This window comes from Erythrolamprus reginae, unplaced genomic scaffold (assembly GCF_031021105.1).
Source record: "Erythrolamprus reginae isolate rEryReg1 unplaced genomic scaffold, rEryReg1.hap1 H_66, whole genome shotgun sequence".
Taxonomy (NCBI): Eukaryota; Metazoa; Chordata; class Lepidosauria; order Squamata; family Dipsadidae; genus Erythrolamprus; species Erythrolamprus reginae.
In genome coordinates, this window is record NW_027248524.1 from 38,986 (window position 1) to 51,579 (window position 12,594).

A 12,594-nucleotide genomic window follows, 5' to 3' on the forward strand; every position below is an offset into this window, starting at 1 on the left:
TTCTCTTAGCGATGGCGGCATTTGGAGTCACTCTCACTGGACAAGCGCCTTGCTTAGTGACAGAGATCTTGGCTCAATTGTGGTCGTACATAAACGAAATAAATGTTCTGCTCAGAAACCCCATTTAGCGACTTAAATTCGTAGGTCGTAACTCAAAGACTAGCTGAAGTTATCTCCCCAAAGAGGTATCTTTAGGATCCTGTTTCACACTTACGACCGTCATCCCGACTTAATCCAGGCTAATCTGGGTGGCTCCCTCCCCACCCACCCTACCCCACCCCACCCCACCCCGCTTTTGCCTTCGGGGAACCTAGGCATTGGGCCAGCGGAAACAAACCATCATTGTCAGGCTTGGAAAAAGGTTAACCAACCGCATTCCACAGCCCGCCCAAGCCCACACATTCTTTCCAGAGGCAGGCCTCGAGTTCGAAAGGCATCTCACTGTCAGATTTGAGCTGAACCCGGGGTGAAAGATGTGAAGGAGAGGGAGAACAGAGCACCATCCAACAAATCAGGGTTTCCTTTTTAAGCCATCAATCCTGGCCTGTCACTAATTTTCCAATCAACTGGGAATCCTGGTTGGTTTCACAACTGACACAATCAGTTTTGGATAAGAAGGCATGAGTTTGGGTAGTCCTCTACTTACAACTATAATGGGCCCCAAAGTTTCCACTCTTAACAGTGCTGTGGCCCGTTTTATGACCTTTCTGGATTCCGTTGTTAAGTGAATCGCAGGAGTTGTGAAGTTTGTAGGTTGCTGGGTGAGCTTGGTCTCACTGTATGATCCTGCTAACTCCCGTTGTTAAGTGAATCATTGGCACTATGAAAGCTGTTGGTTGTTAAGCGAATTGGGCCCCATTGTACAACCTGTCTGGTCCGTTCCTAAGTGAATCATTGCAATTTTTTTAAAGATTGCTGGTTGCTAAGTGAGTTTTGCTCCATTTTACTACCTTTATGACCATTAAGTGAATTTCTGACACTGGAGAGGTGATTGGTTGTTAAACGAGTCTGGCCCCATTGTACAACCTTGTCATTAAGTGAATCCCTGCACTTTTGATGTTTGCTGGTTGTCCAGTGCGTTTGGCCCTGTTCCCCAACTTTCCACCCACTGTCATAAAGTGAATCGCTGAATCTGGCCGCAACCGGTTGACTTTGTTCGGCGGAAGTCGCAAAAGGGGATCATGTGACTCTTGGGACATGGCAACCATCCTAAACATGAGTCAGTTGCCATACGTCCCAATTTTGATCACGTGACCACAGCAACGGTCGTAAGTCTGAAACAGGGGCCAAAGTCTCTTTTTTTCTGTGCCATTGTAACTTCGAATGATCAATAAATTGAATGGTTGTACATCGAGGGCTGCCTATATCACAAGACCAGCGATATCAAACGCCTCCCAGGGGATCAGAAGTAAAAAACAAAAATGATGCTAGTCCCTAAGAATTTTGAAGAAATCTTTTCTTTAAAAAAAAATTGATGCCACAAGACAGCCAAGAGGGACTGACACATCAAACCAAACTATGGTTAGCTTCCCCACAGTGACTGATGTAACCACAATGACTGGGTTCGGAGCTAAGCCACAATTAAACAAATCACTTAGAGCTCCTACTTTGTTGGGAAACAATCTGAGCTTTTTGAACAGAAGGGAATCCTTGAACGCAGGGTTGAACTGATCTCTGAGCTGGGGGGATTTCTTGCAAGACGTCTCATGACCCAACTAGGAAACAGCATCAGTGCTAAAGGGGGTGAGGAGTTTGCAAGGAGGAGGAGGAGGATGGCTACCACTGATGAAACATCTGCAAGATTACCAAACATTGAGAGCACCAAGTACTACTGTAGTTTTCGGAGTATAAGAGGCACCCTTTTCTTTCCTAAAAGTGGCTGATACTCTAAATTATTATTATTTATTATTATTATTATTATTATTTATTCAGATTTGTATGCCGCCCCTCTCCGCAGACTCGGGGCGGCTCACAACAGTGATAAAAACAATATACAATGACAAATCTAACATCAAAGTCTAAAATAACAATTTTACATTAAAAAAACCTAACAACCCATTATATAAAAAGCATACATACAAACACACCATACATAAATGCAGCTTTCCCCGCCCAAAGTTTTTCTCCCCAGCCATAACTAGGCGCTGACGATCTTCCCAGCTCTCACCTTGCAGGTTCTTTCATTGTTACTCTCTGCAAATAATGTTTTCCCAACTCTAAGTCTCTGCAGCGTTTTTCTCATTGCTCTACTTGCTCCGAATGTTTCTTTCCAGCCCTAACCAGGTGCTAACAGTGTTCCCAGCTCTTACCCACTTGCAAGCTCTTTCACTGTTACTCTCTGTGAATAATGTTTTCCAAACCCTAAGTCTTTGCAGGGTTTTTCTCATTGCTCTACTTGCTCAGAATTTTTCTTTCCAGCTCTAACCAGGTTCTGACAATGTTCTTACTGGCTTGCAAGCTCTTTCATTGTTACTCTCTCCAAATAAGGGGTTTTTTAAAGCCCTAACCAGGGGATAAAATAATGTGCTGAGACTGACCAGAGTAAGGACGCTAAACAGATGAATATCCAGTAAGAAGATTTCCCCCCCCTATTTTCCTGCCCAAAAACTAAGTTGCGTCTTATATTCTGAAAAATATGGTATAAAGTCCTCCTCCTCCTCCTCAACTCCATTCCCTTCTATCCCTGATGATGTAACCTAGTCGGGTCATGAGAGGTCTGCAAGAAAACCACCCAGTTCAAAGACCACCCAGTCCCTCCTCTTCTTCTTCTTCCTCTCCACAACCTCCTCTCCTGCCTTATAGCACTGTGATTGACGTTTCCTAGCTTGGTCCTGAGTCGTCTGCAACAAAACCACCCAAGGACCACAGTTCGACCCCGAGCTACAATTTAATTCTCTTCAATTGGGGGGGGGCACGATATAAAAATTCTGTCTCTATTTCAAACATAATTTCTCGTGCTTTTTTTGGGGGGGGGGGGGTTGACCCCTTTCCCCAATATTATCCATTCTCAAAACTCTTCTAAGCTTAAATGCAATCAAAACTCCCAAGGAGGGAAGTGTTTTTAATAGGAAAGTGAACACGAGAACATGGGGGCACAATCTGAGGTTAGTTGGGGGGAAAGATCAGAAGCAAAGTGAGAAAATATGATTTGACTGAAAGAGTAGTAGATGCTTGGAACAAACTTCCAGCAGACGTGGTTGGTAAATGCACAGGAACTGAATTTAAACCTGCCTGGGATAAACAGAGATCCATCCTAAGATAAAATACAGGAAATGGTACATGGGCAGACTAGATGGACCAGGAGGTCTTTTTCTGCCGTCAATCTTCTATGTTTCTATGTAAGATCCTTCGCAGACACCCCTGCCCGTAACCCAACACGGTCCATTATCTACTAACGAGACCCTAAACTTTCAGAAAACGGGAGAAAATTTCAATTTTTTTAAAAAAAGATTCTTTTTTCCCCTTCCAAAATAGGATCTGCAGGAATGAATGCCCCTCATACATTCAACATTTCCATTGATAATAATTTACCTTCTTTTCTGCCTACAACCACATTCTCTACCCCGAACAAAAAAAAATTGAAGAAAAAAGAAAATCGGACGGATCAAGCCTACAAAATGCCACTTCAACTCTCACATTCTCTGAAGGCCTGCTGTACTTTCTTCTCCTTCCTGGAAACATGGACTTGAATCGCAGACTGGAAGGAACCTCCAAGGTCATCTAGCTCAACCCGCTTGCAAGCTGTAGGAAAAGTCATTTGATGCTGGTTGGCCACCTTCCCTTAATAAAATTATCCACAACTGCTGAGGCACAGGTTGCTCCATCAAAGCAGATTTTCAGATGTGTGGACTTCGACTCCAAGAATTCATGTTGTGTTGGCTGGGGATTCTAGGATTTGAAGTCCAACCTTTTATTTATTTATTTATTTGTTTGTTTATTAATTAGATTTGTATGCCGACCCTTTCCGTAGACTCGGGGCGGCTCACAACATAATAAAACAATTCATAACAAATCTAATAATTTACAATTTAAAATTTAAAGTAGTTAAGAAAACCCCATTTTTAAGCAGACATACCTACAAACATACCATACATAAATTGTATAGGCCCGGGGGAGATATCTCAGTTCCCCCATGCCTGATGACAAAGGTGGGTTTTGAGGAGTTTATGAAAGGCAAGGAGGGTAGGGGCAGTTCTAATCTCTAGGGGAGCTGGTTCCAGAGAGTCGGGGCTGCCACAGAGAAGGCTCTTCCCCTGGGGCCCGCCAACCGACATTGTTTAGTTGACGGGACCCGGAGAAGGCCCACTCTGAGGGAGCTAATCGGTCGCTGGGATTCGTGCAGCAGAAGGCGGTCTCGGAGATATTCTGGTCTGATGCCATGAAGATTTGATGTCCAACCTTCTTAAAGCACGCTGGCTGGGGATTCTAGGATTTGAAGTCCAACCTTAAAGCACACTGACTGGGGATTCTGGGAGTGGAAGTCCTTCCCTCTTAAAGCATGGCTGGTTGGGGGATTCTGGCCCCCCCACTCCATGTGACCATTATGAACAGTCGTAAGTGTGAAAAACAGTCACTTTTTTTCCACCCTGTGTTAAATTCAAAATGTCACTAAACGTGAAGGGTTATCTCCTCTAAATGTAGGACAATCCCCTTGCTTCCCCTGTTCATATTATTGATGTAATTCATCTAAATTTGGGCAGGTCATTGTAATTCTTAAGGCGTTAGGTAGGAAAAGTAGTAATTGCACATTAATTCTGGGCTGGAAACAATGAAATTATTGTTCAGGAAACCAGTGAACCGCAATTAAATCAGATTTGAATCTTGCAGACTCAGGGAGCTCAACCGATATTGGCCCATTAAAAATAAGGAGACGATGCAAAAGGGTTAAACGTGCAAAAATAGGAGCAAAAAAATAAACAATAAAATATATTTTTGTTAAAAAAGAAAAGGAATAAATGGGCCATTTAGGCAATACGGTCATTACACACTCATTACGAAATTCTTGGACTCCGAATTTGGCAACCGTTGCTTAGCAGGGAGAAGACAAAAGACTTAAAGTTTTATCCAGAGCGAAAATATCAACGCCTCCCAATTCATTGTCAGGGGGGCCGAGAGGGAGAGCTCCAGATGTGGCCAGGGGCCAATGAAAGGGCCTCTCTGGGGAATCGCAAGGGACCTGAGATCCCGGGGAAGGGATACAGGTTAATCCTCGATACACAACCTTCCAGGTTTTGGTAGAAAGGGATTAGGAAAGAAAGAAAAAAAGAAAGGGAGGGAGGGGAAAGAAAGAAAGAAAGGAGGAAAAAGGAAATAAATAAATGAAGAAAGAAAGAAGGAAAGAAAAAAGGGAGGAAAGAAAGGAGGGAGCGAAGGAGGGAAGAAAGGAGGGAAGAAGAAAGAAAGAAATAAAGGAAAAAGAAAGAAGGAAGGAAGGAAAAAAGAAAGGAAGGAAGGAAAGAGAGACAGGAAAGGGAGGGAAAAGAAAGAAAGAAAGAGAGAGGAAAGAAAAGAAGAAGGAAGGAAGGAGAGAAAGAAAGAAAAAAGCAGGAAAGAAAGGAAAGAGGGAAGAAAGAAAGAAAGAGAGAGAGAGAAAGGGAGGGAATGACTTTAGACATTTGGTAAACTCCAAAGATTGACAAGGGAAAAGAGGTATGAGAAAGGAAGAAGAATGTTTAAAAATCCAGTAATCCATGGAGTCCTCAATTTACAACAATTCATTTAAGCGAACCATTCTAAGATACAATGGCAACGAATAAAGCACTTAAGGGCGGTTCTTCACACTTACGACTAACTGTCATTAGCATCCTTACGGTCCAGAGATCAAAATTCAGACGGTGGGCAAGGGACTCAGATTTACTGACCATCAAAGTATCCCTGGATGCCATTTCTGCGACATTCCGACAAGCCAGGAAGCGTGAGGGGCAGAGATTCACTCAACGACCATGTTCCAGGTAGTCCTCGACTTAGAGTAGTCGTTTGAAATTAGAACACCCGGGGAAAATTGATTGACACTTACAACCATAGTAGTATTCCCCAAAGGGATCAAAATTCAGATCTTGGGCAAAGGATTCGTATTTATGACCGTTGCAGCACCTGCAAAGTCAAAGTGAGGAGAATTCATTTAACAACCGCGTTGCTAACTGGTGAGATTCACTAAATGATGGTGGGAAGGTTGTAAAATGGGACAGGATTCACTTAGCAACTGTCCGGCTTAGTGACAAAAATTTTAGGCTCCATGAAAGTTTCTAGCTCGGAAAGCTTTAGTGACGTACATGCTAATATGGAAATCTGAAATATACGAAGTCCTCAACTTACGACCCCACATTTCGGTTGTTAAGTGAAACAATTCTGGAGATCTGCCCCATTTTACGACTTTTCTTGCCACCATGATGAAGTGAATTATGGCAGTTAAGTTAGTCACCCGGTCATTAAGTGAAGCGTCCATTGGAAGGCCGCAAAAGGGGATGGTCACCTGACATTCCAACCGTCATATGTTGCCAAGGTGTCTGAATTTTGATCATGTGACCACAAGGAACACTGTGACGGTCGTTAAGTGGGAAAAAGCGTTTCAAATCCCTTTTTTCCAGCGTCATTCTAACTTCGAATGGTCGCTAAATAAATTCTCAGAAGTCTAGGACTGGTTGTAGTCAATTAAACAAACTAAAGAATAAAAAATCAGGGGAAATTTTAAATTATTTAAAATATTTTTTGTTGAAATTCAGGACTTTAAAAATTGTGTTGACAATACATCGTTAGTCCTTAACTTACAACGGTTCATGTAGTTATGACATCACTGAACAAAAAAGGAACTTTGGATTCTTTCATACTGACAAGTCGCAGGATGAAAATTCAGACGTTTGGCAAGTGACTCGTATTTGCGACGGTTCCAGCGTCATGTGATCTGCTTTTGCGACCTCCCAACAAGCAAAGTCAACGGGGAGAGCTAAATTCACTTAACAACCAGGTGACTAACTTAACAAATGCAGCAATTCACTTAGCAATTCAATGTCTTGCTTAACAACATAAATGTTGGACTCAATTGCAGTCATAAATCGAGGAACTGCCTGTATTAATGTCCCAATCATGTTACTAACCGAACTGCAGAGAATTATTTAACGAGGGTGTCAAATGGTGCTAAACTCACTAAATCAAATGTCTTGCTTAGCGACAGGAATTTGAGGTTGTAAGTTGAGGACTAGCTGGGTTCCTTTTGGATCATGGCTGGTCAAAACGCTGGATAACAAGCAGTCGAAAGGGTGCCTCTAGGCATATGCAAAGTATCAATGAACAATTAAGTACTCAGAAACTATTGTCACGTGATGAGTTAGTTTCACTGCCAAGTATAAATGACAACACAATTTTAAACCAACATTCCTGGTTTACCCAAACTTTATTAGTACTCTGAAGTGATTATTGAAGACTTTACATCAAAGAGTGTTTTAAGTCTTTGGGTCCCCAACCCCATCAACTTTTAAGGCTTGTGGACTTCAATTCCCAGAATTCCTCTGCTAAACATGGCTAGCTGAGGAATTCTGGGAGTTGAAGAGTCCACAAACCTTAACAGTTGCCATGGCAGGGTGGAGAATTCTGGGAGTTGAAGTCCACAAATGTTTAAAGTTGTCATGGGGAGGAGGTAATAGTCCTTGACCTGTTTAGTGACCATTTCACTTAGTGACCATTCCAAGTTGCAACAGCCGTGGGGGGGAAAATGTGACGCATGATGGTTTTTTCACACTTAACAACCTTTGTCGCAACCCCATTAGCCAATGATCCAAATTCAGAGGCTTCGCAATTGCTTCGTATGGGCCTGAGGTCTTGTGATTCCCTTGGGCCACTTTCTGACAAAAGCAGGAAGCCAGATTCGTTTAATGACCGAAAAACTCCCTTAACAACCACAGGGATTCACTGAATGCCGAGGGCCAAAATGGTGGCCAGAACAAAACTCACTGAACCAATGTCTTGCTTACCAACATTGCCGATCAGTTTCCGGTCACAATTCAAAGTGTTGGTTATGACCTTTAAAGCCCTTCATGGCACCGGACCAGAATATCTCCGGGACCGCCTTCTGCCGCACGAATCCCAGCGACCAGTTAGGTCCCACAGAGTGGGCCTTCTCCGGGTCCCGTCGATGAAAGAATGTCGTCTGGCGGGACCCAAGGAAAGAGCCTTCTCTGTGGTGGCCCCGACCCTCTGGAACCAGCTCCCCCGGAGATTAGGATTGCCCCCACCCTCCTTGCCTTTCGCAAACTCCTTAAAACCCACCTCTGCTGTCAGGCATGGGGGAACTGAGATATCTTCCCCAGGCCTATATTGTTTATGCATGGTATGCTGGTCTTGTTTTTAAATAAGGGGTTTTTAGATATTTTTAAATATTAGATTTGCTATTGTACATTGTTTTTATTATTGCTGTGAGCTGCCCTGAGTCTATGGAGAGGGGCGGCATACAAATCAAATCAAATCAAATCAAATCAAATCAAATCAAATCAAATCAAATCAAATAAATAAATAAATAAATAAATAAATAAATAAAATATGGACCTCGCTTGTGGTCATTAAAGAAGAGGAATGCCTGCATTCACTTCACAAACCAGATTTCTAACTTAAGAACGGCCACGATTCACTTAACAACAGTGGTCAATGGGGAAAACCCACTGAAGAAATGTCTTGTTTAACAACAGGCCCTGCTGTTGTTGTTAAGCCAAGGACCAGTTGCCGTTCTCACATAACTCACGTTAAAGTTTTCCAATCTAACTTTTCAGGAAATCCAATTTTTTTTTCCCCAGGGAAGTAAAAATCAAGACAATTTTTTAAAAAAACATCTGAGTGGCTGAGTGGACTAGGAGCCCCTTCCTCAGCTCTGGGGTTCAAATCTACCCCTCCGGGCACACCACCCCCTGCCCCGTTTTAATTCTTCGGCCATGACAACTGGTGTTGCTAAATCCGGATCTGTCCCCAGGATATAAATAGTCAGTGATTTAAATTCACCACGTCACCAGGAAGGAAGGAAGGGAGAGGAGAGGAGGGGGGACAGAGGAAGGTGGGTTCCAAATCAAGCCCCCACCCCAAATCGAAGCCAGATATCCTCACCCGGGGTTTGTGTGAGAATCACAAGTTGTGCAGAAAAAAAGAGCATTGCTTCGGATGAGGAAAGGAAGTCTTTTGGGTAGGGGGGTAAGCGAGGATGGGCAATGGGGGTCCTTGGGGAGGGTGCACAGCTGCGCCAGGCAGATGTTTGTATTCATTTTTTTGAAAAAAAAAGTTATTAAATTTCCTGTGGGTCCATCCGGCCACAAGACGACTCGGGGCAGCTGACGCCGTTAAAATTAAACCCTGAGTACGTAAACTGAATCTATCTATCACCTATCCATCTCTATGGCTCTATTCATATCTATATATGATTGGTTTCTTAAATTGGGGTTTCTTTTTCAATTAACTTAAATATTAGATTTGTTTATATTGTTTTGTTACTGTTGTTAAGCCGCCCCGAGTCTATGGAGAGGGGCGGCATACAAATTTAATTAATAAATAAATATCTATATAACTATCTATATCTATATAACTATCTATCCATATCTCCATCCATCTTTCTCTCTCCATCCATCCAGCCTTCTTTATCTAACTTATAGACAATAAGCTATAAGTCTACAGAGAGGGGCGGCATACAAATCTAATAAATAAATAAATAATAATAATAATAATAATAATAATAATAATAATAAAGAGGGATGGAGAAATAGGGTGAATGGGAAGAGAAAGATGGATGGAGATATGGATAGATAGACACTATCTTTCTATCCATCCCTCCCACCCTATTTCTACCTATTTTTAAACTATCTCTATCATCTATCTATCCCTTCATCTACATATGCATCTATCCCCCTCTCTCTCCCTCCCTCCCTCCCTATTTTTCCATCTATTCATCCATCCATCCACTCCTCTCTATCTCTCAATTTATCATTTCTATCTATCTAGCCATCCATCATCTCTTTATCATCTCCCTCAATCATTCCTATCTATCCATCTATCTGTGTGTGTGTGTGTGTGTGTGTGTATATATACTGCTGAAAAAAATTAAGGGATCACTTAAACCAGTGTTTCCCAACCTTGGCAACTGGAAGATATCTGGACTTCAACTCCCAGAATTCCCCAGCCAGCGAATGCTGGCTGGGGAATTCTGGGAGTTGAAGTCCAAATATCTTCCAGTTGCCAAGGTTGGGAAACACTGACTTAAACAACACAATATAACTCCAAGTCAATCAAACTTCTGTGAAATCAAACTGTCCACTTAGGAAGCAACACTGATTGACAGCCAATTTCACATGCTGTTGTGCAAATGGAATAGTTGTGCAAATGAAATATTCAATGACAATATTTCATTCATTCAGATCTAGGACGTGTTCTTTGAGTATTCCCTTTATTTTTTTTGAGCAGTATATAAATATATATATATATATATATATATATATATATATATATATATACACACTGTATATATATATACACACACACACCCCTACCTACCTATTCATCCATCTCTCTCTATCCACACATACATAATTATTCAATTGTTTGACTGATTAAACATCTACCCTCCCATCAGTCCAATAATGTGGCTCTGCATAGCTTCCACCATTAAAAGTATGTTTGTGTGGTTGTGTGTACTGTAAATACAAATACAGTATCTTTATTCAATGTATTCATATATTAAAACGTCTACACCGCCCATCTCCCTTAAACATGACTCAGGTGGCTTCCACTATTAAAGTGAGACACTACATAATATGAACATTTTTCAATATACGGACAGAAATAATGTATTTATTCAAACTATTCACTTGTTCAACGTTGTCACCCTAACAAGATGACTCTGGGTGGGTTTCACCTAAGCATACGTATTTTTAAATATATATTAGCTATTAATACTATATTTATTCATTTGCTAAATATCCACCCTGCTCATCTCCCTTACCACATACACTGGTCGGCTTGCACCATTAAAATACAGTATATAGCTATCAATACTGCATTTATTCAGTTTATATTGATAGCTATACATAAAAATAGATAGATAGAAATAATATATTCAATTTATTCATTTATTCAATGTCTGCACCGCCCATCTGCCTTACAGAATGACTCTTGGGCGGCTCCCACCATTAAAATAAAATCCTAAATGCATACATTTTCAATATACATATACATACATATATGTATACACACTGACACACACTTTGAAAACTGTATGCTACACAATTTCATTTTAATCTTTGATGATTCTTGTACCTTCAAAGTGACAAAGTTCCCATTCCAATTTATTCTTATTTCTGTTACATTCTACATGTATATACATACATATATCTGTACACTCACACACACAAATAATATATTTATTCAATGTATTGCATCCATGTGCTGCTCCTACCTCCTCTCCTCCTGATGCCAAAGCCCATCAACCCGGAGGCTCAGGATGATGGGTGTTCCCCGCCCACCCCGATGATGTTGCAACTTTCCTACTCCTCCTATACTGTCACCATCCTCCACGCTCTCTCCTCCGCCGCCCCCCCCCCCCGGCCGCCTGGCATCAAACCCTTGCTTGCTTGCTTGCAAAAAAAAAAAAGGCTCGTCCAAGCATCCAGAACAAACGCCCCCACCTCCTCACCGCCCCAACATTTCCTCTTGGCTAAACCCTACCACCCGGTCCCCCCTTTTTTGTGCAAAAAAATAAAAAAAAACCACTTCGAGGCTGGAAAAAAGTTTGTAACCAACTCCAAAAAATGTCACATAGACAAGGAAAAAAAGCCATTTTAACATTGCAATATATATATATTATATATATATATATATATATACGTATACATATATGTGTGTGTGTATATATATATGTACACATACATGTTTTTTGCAACGACTTTGCTTTCTTTCTTTTTTTGCAAATGGCAAAGGGGGAGGGGGGACAGAGGGGAGTGGCTCAGCCCAAGAAGGAGAGGGAGGAGGTATGACCCCTCCCCAATTGCATTGCATAGAGGCTTCTGGAAAGGTTATTTACCGCCACCCCCGTTTGGAAATCCCCCCCGGACAACGCCCAGCCGCTTAACTGGCGCTTTCCCGCCGCAGTCGTGCAGGGGCGCCTCCAGAGCGGCAAGGCGGCGCCCGCGGGCCCCCAAGGGAGGGGGGAGGAGGGAGGGGGCGCCGCTGAGAGGCGGGGGGGGCCCTTCGGGGGTCCAGGGCCCGGCTTACCCAAGCTGACAGAGAGGCGGCGGTCTAAAAGCGGGCGAGGAGCCCCAGCTGCGCCCTCGCTCGCTACTCCGAGGCCGGAGGCACGCCCGTCGGGGAGGGGCCACAGCCTGCTTAAAGGCTCTCCAAGGCACAGACCAACATGGTGGCCTGCGCAGCCTCCCCCGCTGGCCAATGGCGAGCCAAGGGTGAGCCTCGCGGGCCAATGGCGGAGCGCGGGGCGGGAGGTAGGGCGCGCGGCGCCAAATTGGGCAGCGGGCGGGTCCCGGGGAACTCTCGCGCGCGGGGAGGGCGGGGGAGGGAGGGAGGGAGAGGGGGCGGGGCTAGAGGGCACGGGACATGGAGGAGGCGGAGCTTAGG

General features: G+C 43.0%; 1 protein-coding gene across 1 annotated transcript in view; it reads right to left on the bottom strand.

Annotated features, from left to right (window-relative positions):
• Positions 1 to 12,353, bottom strand: part of LOC139155814 (microtubule-associated protein 4-like) — a gene marked incomplete at its 3' end in the record, with an annotated part of 50,673 nt that extends 38,320 nt beyond the window's left edge. Inside the window, exon 1 of the mRNA XM_070731102.1 lies at positions 12,238 to 12,353. The remainder of the gene's footprint in view (positions 1 to 12,237) is intronic.
• Between the last annotated feature and the right edge of the window lie 241 nt (positions 12,354 to 12,594).